This window comes from Durio zibethinus, chromosome 17, assembly GCF_047325235.1.
Source record: "Durio zibethinus cultivar Kanyao isolate XHJ-2024 chromosome 17, ASM4732523v1, whole genome shotgun sequence".
NCBI classification, from domain to species: Eukaryota; Viridiplantae; Streptophyta; class Magnoliopsida; order Malvales; family Malvaceae; genus Durio; species Durio zibethinus.
Genome location: NC_143178.1, coordinates 18,508,581 through 18,530,142, shown reverse-complemented (window position 1 = coordinate 18,530,142; position 21,562 = coordinate 18,508,581). Strand labels below are relative to the sequence as shown.

Genomic DNA, 21,562 nt, shown 5'->3' with positions numbered 1-21,562 from the left:
ATTTTTTACTAGAATTATGCTTTATGCATTGTTTAATTTTACTTTCCTCGTTAGCTTAGTTTCATGTCAATCTTTTGATTGAGCCAACTTTAAATAGAGTGTGGGGAGAAAAGTACTTAAGCTAAGAATCTCTTTAACTAATCCTCATGGGATCGACATCTAGACTTTTATAGTCTCCATTATTACTTGTACAGCTGGTGCGCTTGCAGAATTGTCCAATCAAGAATCACATCTAATATCCAATACCCGAGAAGATGTATCAAAAAGAGATAGATTCATCTCAATCATAAACATACCTAAAATAAAAGTCTCTTTAGACTTCTTTTCTTTCAAGCTTGCCAAGTAAGCCTTGTAATTCTTCTTCCAATGACTTTCCTTACCATAATGGTGACATGCACCCTTGTCATTCTTGATATTGCCACTAAACTTGATAGTCTTGTTTGCATCCCCTTTCTTATCAACCTTCTTACTTTTTTTCTTCTTAGCCGACTTCTTCTTAGCCTTAGATGAAGAAACTAGAAGAGCCTCAGGCTTTTGATTCTTAATAGACTTTTTGGTAATGTCTACTATATTCATCAATTGTGGTAATGTTACTTCCATGTAATGTATATTGGAGTTTATTACAAATTGTGAAAAGTCATTAGGAAGAGATGACAAAATCAAGTAACACTTAGCTCATAATCCATCACAAATCCCATTTATCCAAGTTTCTTAATCGAAGTAATCATCTTAAGACAATGCACATTGACCAAAGTGCTCTCAAACATCATTGTTCAAAACAATTCCTTCAAGGTTTCAAATCTCTTAATCTACCATTGTTGGTCAAGCAATCCTTCAAGTTACAGAATAACTGTTGAAGTATATATATTCTCATGTTGCCTTTATAACTCACAGATCATGCTAGCCACCAAGATACATGCGGCTTAATCAACATGACCTTTGTGGGTTTCATAAACCTACTACACTGTATCATTAGCACTAGCATCTGGTTTTGATGAAATCATTTCATCAAAAACATAAAGCATTTTCTCTTGTCTTAGGACAAGCTTCAGATTGTGGTACCAATCATTGAAGTTAGGCTCTATGAGTTTGTTAGCATCAAGTATGTTATGAAGCAACAAGTTATTACTCATCATTCGCAACCTATAAAATATGAACAAGTATCAGTTATATTGTTCAATACCAATATAGATAAGGTCTTAATCTATATATTGGTTGCTCACACTATTTTAATCAAATCAATAGCCTTTACTATCAATTTGGAAAAATCATATTTTTCTAGTGGGCTAGGATCCCATTTAGTTTACCATAAGTCTCAACAAGCCATGATAAGTAAAATAAGTAGATAACTTGTTTATAAATTCCACCCTTATGTGACTCCTAAATCAATTGGGTGACAACTCATTGTCTAATCACATCTTATGTGATTTACCCAATCATTGCCTTTATCATTATACGATCAAGTTTGTTGCATCCGGACAATATAATGATAGTTAAGTAAGACCCATTAATCATAATACAACCTTATTTTAAATAATGAGTACCTTGAGTTTAGTCTCAACAAACCCCACTAGTAGAAAGTTCAGTTGTTTATGTTAATAGAAGGCATTAAGACTTAATATTTTTTATGAGGGTTTTTTTATTTATCGTAGGTCTCATCAAGCATGCATAAGAATTCATCATATATCCAATACCTATAATCTTATCATGCATCTTACAATTATACATGGCATTTATTATATATAAATTCTAGCATGTGTAATAACAAATCAACATAACATACATGGTATTTATCTCATAACTAGCATACATACTACCACAATCATCATATTTGGTTCAAATTCATGATCTTGCACATCTATTCTTTGAATCAATATCTATATCAATCATCAATCCAATTCAATGTGATGCAAAGCCTAGACATGTTTAGCTAGGATGGCTAAATATGTCTAACTATTATCTTAGAAACATGTAATTTGCAATCATAATTTCACTTGGATTTTAATGTAACATGGTTAACATCACTCTAAATCATTTAAGAATCCCAATCAATTAAAATCAAGCCAAATTACATGCATTAGGAATTTCCTAGTCCAACTAGGTGTTGTAGTGAAATAGTTTCTTGTTAATTAGAAGTTTTAAACAATTTAGAAAGTCCAATTTAATTTAGTTTTATATGAAATCTTATTTATAAACCCAACAATTTAGGAATCCAAATTCAACAAGAATTAGCACCAATCTAGGGCTTGGTTGAAAACCCATCTAAGAAGGAAAACAAGTTGTGGCTAGGGATGTATTTATGGAAACTAGGTACTTGTTAGCTCAAAGAGTTGGAATAAACCAAAAGAGGGGTGAATTGGTTGATAATAAGTTTTTCAAAATCAATACCTAATAAGCACAAATTTTGCAAATCAATTTTTCTAAGCAAATGAGCACAACAAATGTAAGCAAGCTAACAATCTTAAAAACAAGAGATAGACATAGAGAATTAAACACCAAGATTTATGGAGTTTCGGTCCTTCCTTCAGGCACCTACTTTCTCTCCTTTAGCCTCACTTGCCAAAGAGTCAAATTCACTATGTGTTGAAAGTTAAAACCTAGCTTCTCAAAGCTCTACACAATCAACACTACAAACTCCTAAGGGTTATCTTCTCCCTTAAGCTCACAATCTCATAATACAAAATTTTTGAAGTATTTTGCAAACTTAAAAAACCTCTCTAAAATTGGGTGTTTACTAACTTAAAGTACAAAACAATATTAAAAAGAGGATTAAGAGAAAAACTGATACAATAAGGGATTTTCGACATTTTTCTCTCTTAAATTGATTTTAATGCTTGAAGAAGATGGTTGGTAGAGACAATAAGTTCTCTTAGTTTTTCATGCTCTTCATTTGCAATAGAAACCTTCATTTATATGTTGAAGAAGGAGATAGCCGTTGCTTGAATTTAATGTTTGAACCTTGCAAAATTTCAAGCAAGAAGATAGCCATTAGAGCTTTTTGGGCATCAAAGAATCGATCCCCTCATGTAGGGGATCGATTGGGTTAATGATAGAAAACCAATTTTCATGTGTAAAACTGATTACCCGATTGATCAAGTAGCATACCTAATCGATTTCCTACCCAGGTGATCGATCTCCTATGTGGGGGGATCAATCCTTTTTGCTGATTTTTTACGCAACTTTGCTTTCTATATAAAAAATGAATTGATCTTTTAAAGGGGGATCGATCGAGTGACCCAACCAATCGATCCCTACAAGGAGAGGATCGATTGATTTTTGATAAAATAACTGAAGATTAGCTACTAGAAGAAAAATGGATCGATATCAATCCTTTTAGCCAGGGATCATCGAGTAAGAGAGTGGATCGATCCCTCCCTTAAGGGGTTCGATCCCTTCTATCCTAAAATGCCCATAACTCATTTTTGTTTCCAGAATATGTTTTGTTTTAGTTCTAAAATAATTTTTGGCAAGATAGAAGGCTGAAAAAATGTTCAATTCGAGATTAAGTAAATTTGATTCAAGTTAGGCAAATTTTTGTTTTGTCAATTTAAAAACTTTTATCAATTTAAGGCTAGCAATCTCCCCTTTTTTTGTATGACAAAACCAAGTGAAAATTTTGCTTAAAAACATTTTTCCATTTGAAAAATAGGCTTCATCTGAAATGAAGCATAAGAAATTTTAAGAGATTTTAAACAACAAAGAACAAGGATATAACCAACAATATCAAGATCATCAATCAAATCAAAATTTTTCATATCATTTCCTCTCCCTTTTTTTGTCATGGGAAAAAGGATGAAGACAATCAAAGTAATATGGCAATCAATTCAAGGTAATGAGAAACTCAATATATGTTTAAATACCATACCAACTTAATGCCATACCAATCATCAAGCAATATACTAATTTCACATTACATCAATTGTAAGCCAATTCCAAAGTAATATAGCAAATGCTATGATGAAGATGAAATGCATATTTTATTAATATAAACATCAAATACCAAGGTTTGAAAAGAAAACATAATGCAAAGTGTTTAAAAAAAAAATAAAACATGAAAAGATAAATATGTAGGAAAACATTTAAGGGATGGCATTAGGATGGATCATTAAGAAGGAGAAGGATGAAGAAAATAAGAAAAGTGCTGCTCCATTCACTCTTATGCATTCCTAAGTTGTCGAACTTGTGAGACCAGCTCATTTTGGGTTGGTTCCATGTTTTCCAATCTAGAGTTCATGTCCCCAACCAATGAGTGTAGACTATTCATATCAAGCATAAGCATTTCTAAAGCCACTTGGGTATCAAATGGTGGGGTAAAGGGTTCTTCTTGAGGTACAACAAGAATATCAAGGATATCATGCTCTTATCCCTCTTCTTGCACAACCTCAATTTTAGTTTTTCTAACCCATAAACTAACTACATTTTGTATATAGCCTATACTATGCAGAATATGAGCTCTAAGAATGCTAAATGAATCATTAAACACAATCGCTTTATCACTCATAGTTTTAACTCCCAATTTTTTTAACAGATTACTGATAGCAAAGCCATAAACTAAAGTATAGTCTCTATTTTGCACTGCTCTCATCATGTCACTAAAGATAAAGTGCACCAAATTGGGTTTCTTCTCATATTTGATTTTGTACATCCACTAGTAATCTTGTTTCCTAATGGTTGAATATTAGGTGCCAAAAGGTGCCAATACATGAATAATTATAAGGTGTAACAGTCTATCATGCATTGAAAATTTAGTGGCTTAGGTAGGAGCAATTTTTAAATTTTCATTTCTAAAGATATCTTATGCTAGATGCAGCAGTTCACACCTAGTGTTTATGTCCCCCTTATCATCTAGCATAAAGATTTTAGCTAATAATTGCTTACTAACCACAATCTCTCTACCCATCACATAGGTTTTGAATCTATCAAGATAATGTCTGTTTGCAAACCCTTTAATTTCAATACATTTAGCATTACTATAAAACACCTTAACTAGATTCTCATATATAATTCCATCCATGCACAGATAGTTCATCCAGCCAAATTCTTTAAATACATGCAAATAAGGGAACTCAATAGATTGGAGAAATTCAAGAGATATTATCCTTCCATGCTTAACCTCCCTATGAGCAACATGTGCTTCATATCTCTCATTAACATTAGGTTTGCAAAATTTTGATTGAATAAAGGCTTAATTGATGAACTAGAAGCTTCCCTTGAAGGATTCTTCCTTATTCCAACATTTCTTTTAGTCTTTGATATCATGGAAACAATGGGATAGTTAAAATAGGTAGGCTTATGTGAAATTGATGGAGAAATTGGTGATTGTAGGTGATAAGTAGTAGGATATGTTTAAGAGAGGCAAGAAAATAGAGTGAAAGAGGTACCTTCAAAAAAGGGATCAATTTTTAAGATCATGTGCTTACTACTACACCAAAAGCTATAGCTGATAGTGAAGGCATAACTTTATTTCCTTATGCTGTTTTATAGTGTAGAGCCTCGTAATAAGTGACAGATAAACATATGGGGCTTCACAAAACCTTCTTAAGATACCTCACTTATTGGGCCTTGGCAGGTTTAGTTGTCATACACCGAAATCTAATCCACCATGGGATATCTCACCAAATGAACCGATATACCGAGTCTTTCAAAGAGATCGCTAGACCACATAATCCAACAATTTCCCCTTTAATGGAACTTGAGGGACTTAAACCTATATCCTCACTCTTATACTAGTTTTCAGGATCAAGCGCTTATCACTACACTAAAAGCTATAGCTGATAGTGAAGGCGTAACTTTATTTCCTTAGTTTTTTTGGTAGCGCAGAGTTCTGTATAAAGTGACAGATGGACATAAAGGGCTTCACAAAGCCTTCTCGGGATACCTCACCGATTAGGCCTCAGTAATTTGGGTTGCCATACACCAAAATTTGATCCACCATAGGATACCTCAACCAAATGAACTAACATACCAAGTCCCTAAAAGAAATCGCTAGACCTCATAATCCAATAGTATTTTTGGCCACTTATTTGCTATGCCACCCCTACTAACCATCATCCAAAAGCTCTAAACTCTTTCTCATGCTTTCTTATGTCTCTGGTCATGATTCATTAATCACAAGTAACAATTATTTTGACTTTTATAAAAACAATCTACTAAACTTGGTGATCAAGAAAGCAAATCTTGAAATTTTGGTGAACAAGTTTCCTAGGATTCCCAATATTGATTACTAAGTAGATTTTCATTAAAATTTTAGTAAGCAAGGTTTTAAAGTCTCTTAAATTTTAAGAATACCATCTACATCAAGAAAATCAATTATCATATTCATATTAAGGTAATTAAGCATCATATGCACATTGTACATTCCCAATCGCCACTAATAGATTTCTAGACTGAATTTGTCATCAAATTTTGAATTACCAAATCAATTTAAAAAATTCTAAAATTTTTACACAATGATTATCATGTCTATTTTCATGTGTTTATCTAAATAATATCCTTAGAGTGAGAAATAATTTTTTTAATATCATTATAGTAGAATTTTCCTGATATGGATAGATTGCAAATAAAAAATTCATAGAGTATGCAAACAATGTCCAAAAATCATAAAATTCATACTCAATCATCCTAATACATCATGATTTGATATTATAAAAGAATCCAATCAAAATACTATAGAAAAAAATAATTTTCTAGCCTTTAAATCACAATAACAAATTGCAGTCAAAATATTTTGATATCATGAACAACCAAACAAACCTCTAAGTTATATAATCTATATTGATAAGGCTTTGATACCACTTGAAGGTAATTATGCATCAATATACAGCGTGAAAGTAGTGAAACTTTTAAAATTTTAATTCCCTAAGGCGAAGATCAATCAACAAGATCATATAAATATACCATTTCACAAGCATGCATGGGTTTCAGCTTTGGTGGTTACCTTGGATGTCGAAATTCCTTTAACTAAATTTTGTGACCTTCTAAATATTTTCCCAAGCCAAGAAGCTAACCAAGTGCTTAGCCTATAATGGTGATCCCCATGAACTTTTATGAAAAAACCTTTTCTAAGGTTTAGTAAAACTCAAAATCACACTCTATCTAGTATGTGTTTTCAAAATCTCTTGTATTCTCTCAAGTTTTTGCTTATACTTTCTTAGGTTATTTTTGCCTATACTTTCTTAGGTTATTTTTGCCTTGAATGAATAGTACAATAATTGTACAAGAAAGGGTCAACTTGATGTTCCTTTTATAGGGGAAGCATTCGGCCACATTATGTTTAATACAAGGAATGCAAATTTTCATAATTAACCCTATGCTAGCCAAATGCACCAAACAAGGGAAAAATATTTATCTTGTTTTATTTCCTCTATATTTGGTCATACCAATACCAAATTAAGTTCAACTTAATTAACCCTAATTTTAATCTTTCACATTTTTACTATTATGTGTGACCCATTGATAGCACCCTAAAATATAATTTTTTTACATGCTAAAAGTAGTGCTAAATTTTAAATTTTGGATGATTTTTGGCACTTTTCATGTTGTTTTCATGATTTTAGGGTTTCAAGCTCATGGATTTTATTTTCATGTAAGAAACAGTTTTAGCCCTATATTGGAAGCTTCTAACCGAACCACATTGGTCAAAATTCACCCAACCATGTAGTAAAGCAAGTGTTTGAAGTGCACAAGGACACTCCATTGACATTCGACCGAGACATTTGTAAGAAAGGATAATGCAATTTTGAAAGAGTTTACAACTTTAAGGAGTCCATCACATTATCCTATTCAACCACACCAATTATAATGAGAGTTTCATGCAATTTTAAAGGTACAAGGACTCTATCATTTGACCATTTCAAATTCAAGAAGAATATAAGCATCATTTGAAGACATTCGGCTAAGACATTTGTAAGAAAGGATAATGCAATTTTGAAAGAGTTTGCAACTTTAAGGAGTCCATCACATTATCTTATTCAACCACACTAATTTTAAGGAGAGTTTCATGCAAGTTTAAAGGCACAAAGACTCTATCATTTGACCATTTCAAATTCAAGAAGAATATAAACTTCATTTGAAGAATTTCAAGTTCCCATGGACTTTACACCATTCGGCCAAAGAAGGTTGAAGCCTACAATAAGTCTTTTTCTTAGCCTTAAAGAGTTCTACTTAGATGAGGACTTTATCTCTTTGAATTTCAAGAAATTGGATAAAAAACAAATTATCTTCTCTTAAAATCCATTTTAGCCAAACCTAAATAAGAGATTTAATCAAGATTGCATCAAGCCAAGATGAATGGCTAGGATCTTTTCTTCAAGACCCTATTCAACCAAGCATACTCAAATAAGAGGATCCCATTCAGTCATGCCTCCTTATAAGATGACAATGAAACTTTATCCTATAGCGTTTGAATTTAAATTCAACTTTTGTAATCCCTATCCCTTTGTTCGAATCCCTCACTATAAATAAGAAGGCCATTCACCTAATTTCGTCATCACATTCCTCGCTTCTCTTTTCTCTTTTTAGTTCTGAGTTCTTAGTTCTTTAGTTCTTTTCTTTCTTTAGTTTAGTTATTGACTTAGGTGACAGATTTGCTAATAACAAAGTTTTTTCTTTTAAAATTTTTTTCAATTTAAAGAAGTATTTTTTCCAAGATCTTTTCTTTTATTGATATAAGTTTCAAATCTTGTGTTTCCTTTCTCAATTTCAATAACCATACATTTCATTTTACAAGTTTGATTCAACAATTCTTTTACTTTCTACAAGTTTCAACCATTAATCTTTTGATGATCTACAAAGCTCACTTTTATGAAGTCTTTCTTTCTTTACAAGCAAATCACTCTCTTGTTTTCAGGTTTTCACTTTTTGTTCTTTTAGATCTAGTTTGTGGCTATACATCTTTAGCTTATTAAGTGATAGTTGGTTTAGTGAGATCTAAAGCTCATATTACCTTTCTGATCTTCTGTTTATTTAGATTTACAACTAAACCCAAGTTTTCAATTGTTTATATATAAGAATCTAAGATCTTACCTTTGATAATTGTGAGCAACCTAACATTACAATCTATAATCCTTTAAGAGATGATACTAGAATACTTTCATTATTATTACATGATTTATGTACTTACAAGCTATACAAAAATCAATAATCACCCATTAGGTTCTTTAACATGTTGGCAATAAACACAAGCACTATGAACCTTTTCATTGGGCTATAGATAAAATAAATTTTTTATCTTTATCATTAATTTTTTAATTAGCCAATCTTATGTTTATAGATCATAATCAATGCTAGCTTCATTACCATGACCCTCAATTACTAAAAAAAAATCAATATGGCTCAACAACCTATCTATGAATGATTTTAGTGTATAATTAATATCTTTTTATCACAAAGTATCTCAGTTTGAACATTGAGTCTGGTTTAGTGTCTACTCAATCTTGTTCAACCATATTAAGTCTTGTCTTTGACATTAACTCACAAATAAATTTTAGAGCAATTCTAAACTCTTATTTCACTTTAACCAAAGATTTCTCAAGTTAATTCAATCAAAATTAGTTGATATACTCTCTTGATCACACAAGGTGATAAATCCTATCATGATTACTTCATGCATCTTCATATGCTTCATGTTACACCCAACAATTCTTAATTGGAGCATTCTTGGTTAGAATCATAAATAAAGTCAAATTATAAATTCATCATATAAGATCATAAATAATTTCAAGTCAAAAGATCATTTATACAACCATCACATGAGAATATAGCTATAAGCACTATATGAAGTACCATATAGCATTCTCATATTAGGTCATTCAATAAACATTTTCTTGTAACAAGCATCCACATGCTAGCTTAAGTTTATCCAAACTTCAATCTATGAGTTTGGCTGTTTGTTTCATAAGCAAAAGCATAACCACGTGCTAGTCTCAATAGTTTTTGTCAATAATGTCCTTTTATTGACAAAGTATTGACTAAGAACTAATTTTGGAACATATAGCTTTTTTACAATAATGATATAATAATTATAATCTCATTGTAATTCCCCTACAAAGCTTTATTTATATTTTGATGACTTTAACATATAAGCATTGACATTAAAAATATATGTAAACAAGTTCAATGATAAATAAATAAGACTTTTACAAGATATCAAATATAAAAATACTACAAATATGATAATGTCTTAGCCAAAATATGATTCGACTTTAAGAGCTAGTACCAACACTATATTTATTCTTTTCCAAAAGCTGTAGTCAAAATCAATCATGGTTTCTATCATAGGATCATGAAAAATCAACCATAGGAAGCATATTAATAACTTATAACAAAATTATTTAAGCACAATAAATTTTCAAAATTTTTTGAAATTTTGGCAAGATTTTTAAAAAATTTTGGAAATTTTTGGCACAAATTGTGTCTACCCCTAAACTTGAAAATCACATTGTCCTCAATGTGTAGGCAAGGAAGAAATTAAATATAGAATGGGTGTAGAATACTCCCTTAATATGGCTAAAGCTTTCCTTAAAGTTTCCATGATTGGCTTGATTATTACCTACAAGTAAACAACCAAAGCAAATAAAGAGCATAACATGAATAGATAAAAGAAAAAAACTTAGGTTGCTTCCTAAGAAGCATTGAATTGAAGTCTATAGCTAGAAATCCAAATGTAGCTTACAGAGGGTCAGAGGGCTTAATGACTTATTTTAGTTTATCAATAGTTTCTCCAATGTAGTGTTTCAGTTTCTAACCATTTACTTTAAATGGTTCCTCACATTCTCAAACATAATTTCAATTGCACCATAACGGAATACTTGAGTCACCAATTATGGACCAAATGATTGGGGAAACTCTGCAAGTGCACAAGCCGTACAAGTAATAATAGTGACCAAAGGTTAAGATGTTGATCCCACGAGAATTAATTAAAAGATATTTCTAAACTAAGTACGTATTATCACCATATCCTTCTAAAGTTGGTTCAATCAAAGAATAAACATGAAACTAAACTAACTAAAAAAAGATAAAATCAACCAATATATAAAAATGCATGAAAATTTCACTAAACAGTAAATGTATGACAAGTGAATTTTAAACTAATCATAAAATGCAAAAACAAATACTAACTAAAATAAATTGCACAATTGAAAATCAAGCATAAAATGCAATTACTAAATTCACACCTACATCCTAGAATTATCAAAACTAGATTTAATGCCTAACATGTCATGGAATGAAAGCTAAAAAAAATGCAAAGTTTATTGAACATGAACTAGAGTCTAAACAACCACTAAACATCCTATATAAAGACAAGATCTAAAAAATATTGAATAAATTGAATGTAAAGAAAAGTAAACCAATAGAAATTACAAACCAAAAACAGCTAACCAATGAACAAATGCATAAATACAACACTCAAGCTGTAAACTGATTTTATTTTTACTCCTAATGTTGAATGACGAAAGTTAAGTAGGCTAAATGAAGAACTAATTAAAGGACTAAATGTGAGTTTAAATTGCAGAACCAAAGTTGAAGACAAGATTTATCAAATAATGAACAAAATGTAAACCGAAACTGACGTGAACAATGGTAGTGCATGATATTGCTAAAGAAAAAATTCAACCTACAATTATAAAATGGAAATGAATTGCATTTACAATAGAACTACCTAGATCTATGAGTTAACTACCCAAATCAACAAGAAAATAGCATGAATCAATAAAGAAATTAGCTCAACAAACTTAATTAAAAAACAGTGCAAAATCTGGAAAATCAAAACATCATCTAAGAAAATGATCCAAACAGCAATGAAATGTAAAGAAATAAACTAAATCAAATAAGAATCAACAAATAAACAAGTAAACTAAGGATTTAGAGTGAAAAGAAGGCAAACAACTCACCAAGGAGAGAGCGATTCCATGCCAAACTAGACTGATCACATCTAACCTGCACTTGTCACCTGCATCCAAACGAACCTTCCAAGCTTGATCTGGAACACTATGGTATGAGTTTGAAGCTGAATTTTTAATATGTTATAGATAATTGAATTAGGAAAGTATAAAAAAAATTTGAACAAAAAAAAATACGATGTGAATGAGATATCACCAAAAAATCACAGGTAGGTCAAAATTGACAGATTCAAAAACAGATTTGAGTATCAACGAAAAATTAGTATAACTGAGCTAGAAATTAATAAAATTTGCAAGTTTGATTGCCAAAATCATAAAGAACACTGAAAAATACCTAAAGAAATGTAAAATTGCAATCAAAATCAATAGAAAAACATGAAGATCAAGGGCCATTTGGTTGCCAAGAAAATAAAATGCAGTAAAGGAAAGTGCAGAAATTAAAGAATAAGAAAAATAAAATCCTAAGCTAAATTCTCTCTAAAATGGTTGGCTCTACTCCTAGTTATAGGCAAGTGAGTGATAAATGAAGCACCAAAAAATCTCTCCAAAATATCTACAATGAGGTCTTAAAAGTGCCACATCAGACCCTCAAATTGGTGCTCTTGAACCATCTTGAAACACTTTGAAATTTTGGTGTTGCTCCCATGCACCATGCACCAACATCTTTCTTACATGCTTCAAATATCTTTTTTTTTTTTTACAAAATTTTTAAACATTCTATGAATACTTTTATCATCCATTTTATTAAAAAAAAAAACTATGAAAATAATACGAACAAAAATCAAGCAAGAAAAACCAAGAAAAACTCCCTAAGTGTCAATGTTGTATATTGACACTAGTTTAGGCCAATTGCATAATTTTGCACCAAAATTCCTCCAAAATGTATCCAATTTGACCAAAATTTCTCATTTTCTCCATTTATACCTACACATGAGATTAATGTTAGTTAGAAGCAATTTTGCCAAAAATCTTAGGTATAAGCCAAAATATGAATTAAATTGCACTAAAAATGAGTATGAAAAAGCTAAATTTTAGTGCAATCACCAAACCATATGGATTTCAACTTTCTTGAAAATAGCTTCAATGGAGCATTGAAAAGCAACACATGCTAACCAAGCTCGAAGCTCATTTCTAAGATTTTCTTGTCATGCCATCTTTTTGGTTTCTCTTTGTAAAGTCTACAACTTTCGTAGGCTTGTAATCCGAACTCATCAAGCTCATTAAGTTACAGCAACCTCTTCTCACCAATTGTGTTTAGATCATAATTCAAATTCTTAATGGTCTAGGATGCACTATGTTCCAACTTAATTGGCAGATGACAAGCTTATCCAAAGACCAACTGGTATGGTAACATCTTTATAGGAGTCTTAAAATCAGTCCTATCAGCCCAAAATGAGTTATCCAATCTCTTAGACCAACCTGTCTAGAGGGATTCATTATTTTTTTCAAATATCATTTTGTTTTCCCTATTCGAGACCTCTACCTAACCACAAAATTATGGCCGGTAATCAGTAGCAACCTTATGGGTCATAATTTGCTAAAAGTGTGATAAAGTATTTGTTGCAAAAATGGGTTTCCTCGTCACTAATGATGGCTTCAGGTGTCCCAAATCATATAAAAATGTTATTCTTAAAAAACCTTATAACAACCTTAGCATCATTAATGGTAAGGCAGTTGTTTCCACTTGCTTAGAAACATAATTAATCACTTCTAGGATGTAGAGATTATTATAGGATGCAATGAAATGTCCCATAAAATCAATACGCCCTCATACATTAAAAATCTCAACCTCTAGAATGTTATTTAGAGGCATCTCATGTTTTTTCAAAATATTGCTCGCTTTTTGGCATCTATCACACCTCGAGACAAATTGTTGTGCATCTTTAAACAAGGTAGGCCAATATAATCCACATTGTAACACCTTTGCTATAGTTTTTTCCTTTTCTAAGTGCCCTCCATAATTAAAAGAGTGGCAATGTCTAAGTATAGTCAATGGCATAAGATGACAAACGGTTGCCAACTCAGTGCTTATTTGGCACAAAATGAGGCTGTTTGGTCCCTACATGAAAGGAAAGAGAAACAACTAGCAAAATCATGGCTACCTATCAACATTTTCACACTTACTACCTTTTCCACTTGCTACCGTCCCTATTTGTCATCTTCAAGTGTTCAAATGATGATTAAATGCTTGTAATGCAAGAAAAACCAAATAAGCTAGTGCCAAAGCACTACAAGGAGTTCCATAAAGGGAATTATGTATTAATATACAATGTTAAAGTAGTAAAATTTTAAAATTTTTAATTCTCTAAAGCCAATATCAATCAACAAGATCATACAAACACATAACACATATAAACTACATGGGTTTTGGCTATGGTGTGTGCCTTGTGTGCCAAAATTCTTTTGTTTCAATTTGGTGATCTTCCAAGTTGTTTCCCTAGTCACAAAGCTACCTAAACATGTAGCCTCTAATGGTAATCCACATGAACTTTTATGAAAGAACCTTTTTTGAGGTAGGAAAAAACACAGACCACACTCTAACTAGTGAGTATTTACAAAGCCTCTTATTTTTTCTCTCAAGTTTTTGCTTAGAGTTGCTCTTAGCTTATTTTGCATCAATATGCCTTTTATCTTACAAGAGGAGTGGTAGCTTTATGTTCTTTTTATAAAAAGACTTTTGGCAACATTAAGATAATACAAGACATGTATATTTTCATAAATATCCCATGTTCAGTCAAATGATTTCAATAAGGAAAGCCTCTCTCTCTCTTTCTTTCTTTCTCTTTCTTATTTTATTTTTTTTATTTTTTGATAGTTGTAGACATTTAATTTTGTCTAGATAAAATTCGACCATTTGTAAAGCACTTTAAATTTTGACCAAATTCAAATATAATATTTTTTTAATTTTGATAAGTTTTTAAAATTGAAATTTGAACCAATTTGGCCTCAATGCCCCAAGGTTAAACCTCATCAAATTTAGTCAACACTATTCAAACAAAGTCAAACTTAAAAAAGCATTATTCAAAACAATGCATTCTCTTTACCCCAAAAAAGTTATTATTTTCATGTTGGTTTCGAAACCATCTTCCTTTCATCCATCAAAATTCATATATGTAACATTTCAAATTTAAAAGGTCATGAGAACTTTATTTCTTCAAAATGTTCATATTCTTATCCTAAACTTATTAAGTGACAATAGAAAATTATCCCATATAACTATTTTCTATGATCAAGATGAAAATGAATTAATTCTTCACTTTTGAAAAGAAAAGTCATCAAACCTCTTAAAAACAAGTTATTACTACCTAGAAGGCTAAAATGATTTAGGTGAATCAGAACTTGGTCTTTCCAAAAGAATGAAATAATTTGGTACATCATGATCTTAGTTATCAAATAAGACCGTGCCACTAAATGAGAAAGGGAGGATTATTGTTTTTTCATTTAAGCTCATAAATGAAAGTTTTTTTTTTAAAGCACAATCCATTTTAAACTCTCTTAAGTTCTTAATACATGGTATTTTAATAGATGTCAAGACTAATTGTGTAATGCTAAAAATTTTAAGAAAAAAAAATAAATGCTTAAGTTCTACAATAAACCATCTTAGATCTTTCAAAGCTCTCCAATGCTCATTGGTTCATTTAAAATATCATTGCTTTCAATCACAGCCTTAGCATAATCACACATAGAATCTCATAAGTAGTTTTCAAAGGTTCAATCGTACTCTAAAATACCTTTTCATGTTTTCCCTCTTGAGCTTTTTTTTTTTCTTTTCTTATGTTCTTTTTTTTTCTCTTTTCTTTTTTCTTCTATTGATTACTTCATCATACCATTAAAAACTCCAAATTTGTCCAAAACCAAATAGTGATGATCACTTCACAAAGAAAAAGTTCTTCAATTTAGCTATTCAAACTTAATCAAAATGGATTTTTTGAAAGATGTGGTGCTAGCCAAGGTTCAAGGTTATGAAAAAAGGATAAATAGGTTCAAAATATATGTTTAAAAGTAATCAAACCAAGAACCATTTTTTTTTTTCATTTAATTTTTTTTCAATTTTTTTTCCTTACATGTTTTCACTTTTGACAAAATAAGTTTAAATTTTTCAACTCCATTTGCTTCAAATTTGCCTTTAACTATGGCCATTTCTTCTTTATCCTTAATTTAGAATCCAATGTTTTCTCAAAGAGATCTTTATTCATACTTGCCCCCAATGTGCAAGGTGGTCCTTTATTTGAGTTTACTTAAAAAAATTCAGCAAGCTCAAAAGGGATAGCAAATATATAATTTTTTTTGTGAAAAGAATCTAAAAGATATCATTTACCATATCAAATATGGATACTTCCATTGAAATGAAATTCTCATAAAAATATTTTTTTTTCTCTTTAATTTTGGAATTATTTGAACATCTCACATGCATAATGTTACAATTATTTTTTTTCATTCATTTTTTGCAACTCATATTCAAATGTCATCTCAATTTGCTGTATGAAGTAAAGGCCCAATCTAACCATCTTCATTTTTCATAGTCCACTTCAAATGTTCATATAATCCTCATTCAAAGAAAAAAAGATGTTACATCAATCAAGACAATACAAAAAATGATATTTGGGATATCATGTAATTTGGCTCTTTTAATAAATTTTCCCTACGATATGAGTAAATGATAAAGTTTGGGAAAAAGAATTAAAGAGAAGCTAATTCACAAGTTAAGACATTGTACTAGGATGTTTGAGAAAATATGGTTTTTGTAGTAATTTGCCCTGTGGAAAAGATTAAAGACTTTGAGCTTTTAAGGAAATTAGGTATTGATGTGTTTAATATTGCCTTAACACTTAGCAAATTACCATAATCTAGATTCTTAACAGAATGCCTCACGTATTGACTTTATAAATTGACTAGTCTTTTCATTGCTCATAGCCCTAATGAAGATTATTGATTTTGAAATCACCATGGTCAAATGGAAATAAGGTGCTTAAAGTTATGCCCCTATGGGAATTTAGGCTTTTAAGTGGTTTGCTTCTCAATTGAATTGGAGCATAAAATGATTAGTGAAACAATTTATTATGTTCATCTTGATAATAATCACTAATTTCTTTAAGATTGTTTTCCAAAAAGTTTTTCTTTCTTTAAAGAACATTTTTCAAACATAGAAAGAAATCATGTGGCTTTTCGTTGTCAAACAATCTTGAACTCAAAAAAATGAAAGAAAATAATTTTCAATAGTTATAGATCCCATTCAATTCATGACAACATGTTGCAATGCTCACATACTAAAGCCATTATTTCTAAACAAATAAAATGAAAATTCACTTTCAATTAAACTCAGTCTAAGACTAATGAGAAAAAATATTGTCCTTGATCATTAATTATGCATTTATGTCTTTTATGCATGGAAAAGTGAACTAAAACAATGCTTACACAAAAATGTCTACATGGATGAAAATGTATGTAAAATACATATATGCAATTGATGATGAAATGAAAATGATATAAGATCATGTAAATGGAAGAAAATAATACATTTCAATTCAAAATCCTACTCATTTTTTATGTAAAAAAGATTCTTCAACGAGAACATAAACATGAACAAATCGAAGTTAATACAAAACATGTTTCTTCTTGTGTCTTAATCTTGGGTTATTTTTTACACAATAGGTGAGCATAACTCTAACTTAAAGGTTGGCTTTTATAGTGGTTTCTAAATGAAAGTTAGGTTGTTGATCAAACTAAAAGTTTCCAAATTGTTCTTTACTGTCATCAATAATGGATTAATAAAGCACTCTAATCTTCACCTATCATAGGTTACAAATGGAAATGATTCATTTTGAGTGAGAGTATTTAGCTAGCCATTACAGAGATTATCATCTTATGAGAGCATAGATACTTTACTCCTTCCTAAAAGTAATGGAGCCTCGATGTAAGGCTTACATTATACAAATGTATGTGATAATATATGTGAAGGAACATATCCACCTTTTTTTATTCATAATTTTCCCCAAATTAAGATAAATAAAAGGAAAAAAGAAATAATAACATTAGTAAAACATATAAACTACAAAATAAATTAATACCATTAAACAAAAGGTTTGACTCTCATAACATACAAATTTGTAAACTCGAACGGTAAACATAAAATTAGGAGTTACCACCAATCTTTTTTAATTAAGTGTGATTGGTTATTTAATGAATCTATCATTTTAAAAAGATCATAAGCTCAAATAAGAATACCTAAAAGAATAAGTTTTGATCTACTTTTCATAATTAAGTTTGAGAGTTCTATTACATGCAAAAAAGGTTTTAACACCCCATAACATTTTTCCTAAGGATAGTACCAATTAATTTTAGATTATTCTAAAGGTATTAACTAAATGGTATTTTATTTTTAATTAATTTTTAATATTTAAATATTGAAAAGAATTTTAAATCTTCTTCACCATTCTGACAGAATTTTTAAAAGATTTTTCTCACCTTTAAAGTATTTAATAAATCCATTTTTTCTCTTGAAAAAACTCTATCATCAAATTAATTAAATATTTTATGGAAATACTTAAATTTTTTTAATTTTTAATCTTTATGTTTTTATTGGAAAATAATTTTAGGTATTCTCTAGCAAATTTTTAAAAGAATTTTCTCACATTGATAGTATTTAATAAATCCATTTGTTCTCTTGAAAAGCCTTTATCACTAAATTTATTAAATATTTTATGAAAATAATAAATTCTAATTTTTATTAATTAATTTTTATTTTATACTACTTGAATTTTAATTTGAAAATAAATTATAATTATTGTTTATTAAAAAATTTAATCTAAATTTTTTATTGTTTTGGTAAAATTTAGAAAAAAGTTTCATCTAAAAATTTTTTTAAATCACCTAATCGTGCATTTTTTTAAATTTCATCATTAGGATAGTTACCATTCATTTCCAAACTTCTTATAAAAATTTTCTAAATGATATAAAAACCAAAACTGATCCTAATTCATTAATTTAAATAAACACATATATAAAAATAAGAAATAAATAAAACGAATAAATAAGACAAAAATAAAATTAGTAAATAAGTAAAAAATATAAAACTAAATAAAGAAAACAAAAAACTGGAAAAACAAAAAAGAAAGTAAGACATACCGGTCGGGTCTCAATCGGGTATACACGCGGGTCCAGACAGGTCCAACCGCGGCTATCCTAGGTGATGAAACAACGTCGTTTATTATTTCCTTAAATAACCAACATTGATTTTTTTTTTCACTTCTGATTTTGACTTTCTCTCTCTAGCCCTTAAACCTCTAACCTTTCTCTAAATTGACCAGCTCTTGTCACGGGACACTTATTCCATTTTTAGAATGGGGCCGCTACTTCTACCATGCACCGCCGTTCGCCGGAAGCCAAGCACCAAAAAAAAAATTCGTTTTTCAAAAGTTCTCGATCGCCTTTCCTTTTTTTTTTTTTGTCAAATTAACTCTCCCCAAATTTCCTGTGTTTGACTTAGATCTAACTCCGGAATTGGAACACCCCACTGTCAAAACACTTTCTGCCAACCCAAGAAAACACAATGAAATTCCGTTTTCCCCTTTCTTTGGCCTAGGAGAAACCCAAAAAACTCAACAAACCCAACAAATTAACACCACCCGAAAAGCACAAAATCACCAGCCAAAACTAATTCTGCCTATGATTGCTATAAATTATTGTAGATTGTGTTTTTGCTCCTGATGTGTCTCTGTGATTATTCTGTGAACCGTGATTGTGGATATTTGTGTGATTGATCTCCCCTTTTGTGTGGAAAGCTGGGATTAGGCTTTGGATTGTGGCTGCTCAGAAAAAAATTGTAACCCTGGGAAAGAGGTGTTGGCAGAAAGGAGTTTAGGAAGTTGATTTCTAATTACTGATTTTTCTTTTTTTTTGCTGTTGATTTGGCCTGTGTGTAGCGGCTGATGGTTTTGTATCAATTTTATAGGGAATCACCCCCAATCAGAAAGGTATTTCTTTTTCCACAAGAATTTCGATTCAAAGACATTTGCTGTTTCTTGAGAATTCTGAGTCATTAATGTTCCCATTTGAAAGGTGTTCATCAAAAAGGACTACGATTTCAAAAAGATTTCGAGTCCAAACAATTTCGGTTCCGCCAATTTTTTTTCTTTTTATTTTTCCTTTCTTTTTTTTTTCAGTTTTCTGTTTTTCCTTTATTATTATTATTGTTTTTTGAAAATATATAAAAATTAAAAAATTAAAGAAAAGGGTAAATAACATAAAAGAATTTATAAAAGAAAAATCATAAAGAAGAAAAAGATAAAATAAAAATGGACTTTTAAAAGTATAAAATAATAATTATGATTATCCTCGAACCTTTAATCTAAGTAGTTAAAGGCTTTTGAAAGGTCATTAAGGACTTGATTTCAAAATCAAGCTTTTTTTTTCTCTTTTACTTGTATTAGAGTTTTATCTTTCGATAAAAGAAAAAATTATGACTTAAAAATAACAACGGATAATTTTATATTCATAAATATATTCATTCATAAATTAAATTTTTAAATAATTAAACCAATCAAAATTTCGTAAAATTATAAATTTGCACATCTCTTTTAACAAGTAATAGCTACATTTAACCCTTAAAATTTTAAAAAATCATAAATTCATAAGTCTCTTATAACATGCTATGGTCATACTTAACATTTGTTACATAAATCAAAAGCATAACAAAAATCACAATAACTTTAATGGTAACAGATCATAAGCATATCAAAAGCAACAAAATAATTTCATTAAACAAAATAAAATTCATTATTTTGAAATCAATAAACGGTGAATAAAAACTATTATTTTAAAACTGATGGCATGATGAAAAATCAATTTTTAATTCAAAATGCATATCAATATGACAAATATTTAAACCCATGGACAAGGTTTAAACATAATCATATTATGAGACAAATCCTAAATTTCTTATCTTATTATCCAATAAACAATATACATGCATTTGCTCAAAACACATATGGTATAATGGTTATTTCATATATTTAATTCAAAGTCTCTTATGAAATAAATCATAGTCATGAAGATTATTACATATATATATTTATTGAACAAACATATTCAAAGTTCAAAATCGAGAAATCATGCATTGGCAAAGCCATATTACAAATTCAAAACAAATATTTCATATATAATATTTTTGCATGCTTAATTTGATTTATAAATTAAAGTATAAAAATACCATACATAACATATAAAAGATAACATATATTGAGTGACAAAACACCAAAAGCATATCAAGTCATTTAAATGAATTCCTTAAAATCGAAACCAAAGAATAAAGCATTTAAAATACCCGAAACTTATTAATCTAAAAATACTCAAAATCAAAAACCAAAGCTTTTAAATTATCAAAACAATGACAAGACTTTTCGATTACATCTTACAACATTGAAGGTGTGACAACCTATTATCAAAATTAATTTTAGTTTTATTTTTCCCTAAATAAAATTAATTTTCAAACATTTTTCATGATCAAAATGATTTTTCTTCTCAAATTAAAAAAATATAAAAATATTTTTTATATTAGCAATCTCACTAGACAAGCAACCAATGACTTCAAACCGTAATCATCATTCAATCCTTCAGGAAGATGATAAGGATTCCAACATAGAAGTTGACAAAGATTCTCAACA

At 29.7% G+C, this 21,562-nt stretch overlaps 1 long non-coding RNA gene across 2 annotated transcripts; it reads right to left on the bottom strand.

Moving 5' to 3' along the window:
• Positions 1-10,142: 10,142 nt before the first annotated feature.
• On the bottom strand, positions 10,143-20,196 carry LOC149514073 (uncharacterized). 2 transcript variants are annotated; one of them, XR_016328977.1, is made up of 3 exons: positions 19,026-20,196; positions 11,892-12,007; positions 10,143-10,846 (listed from the first exon to the last, which is right to left on the bottom strand). It is a non-coding gene; the product is annotated as an uncharacterized LOC149514073 (long non-coding RNA). The 2 variants fall into 2 exon arrangements; XR_016328978.1 differs by having other exon boundaries at positions 10,143-10,549.
• Between the last annotated feature and the right edge of the window lie 1,366 nt (positions 20,197-21,562).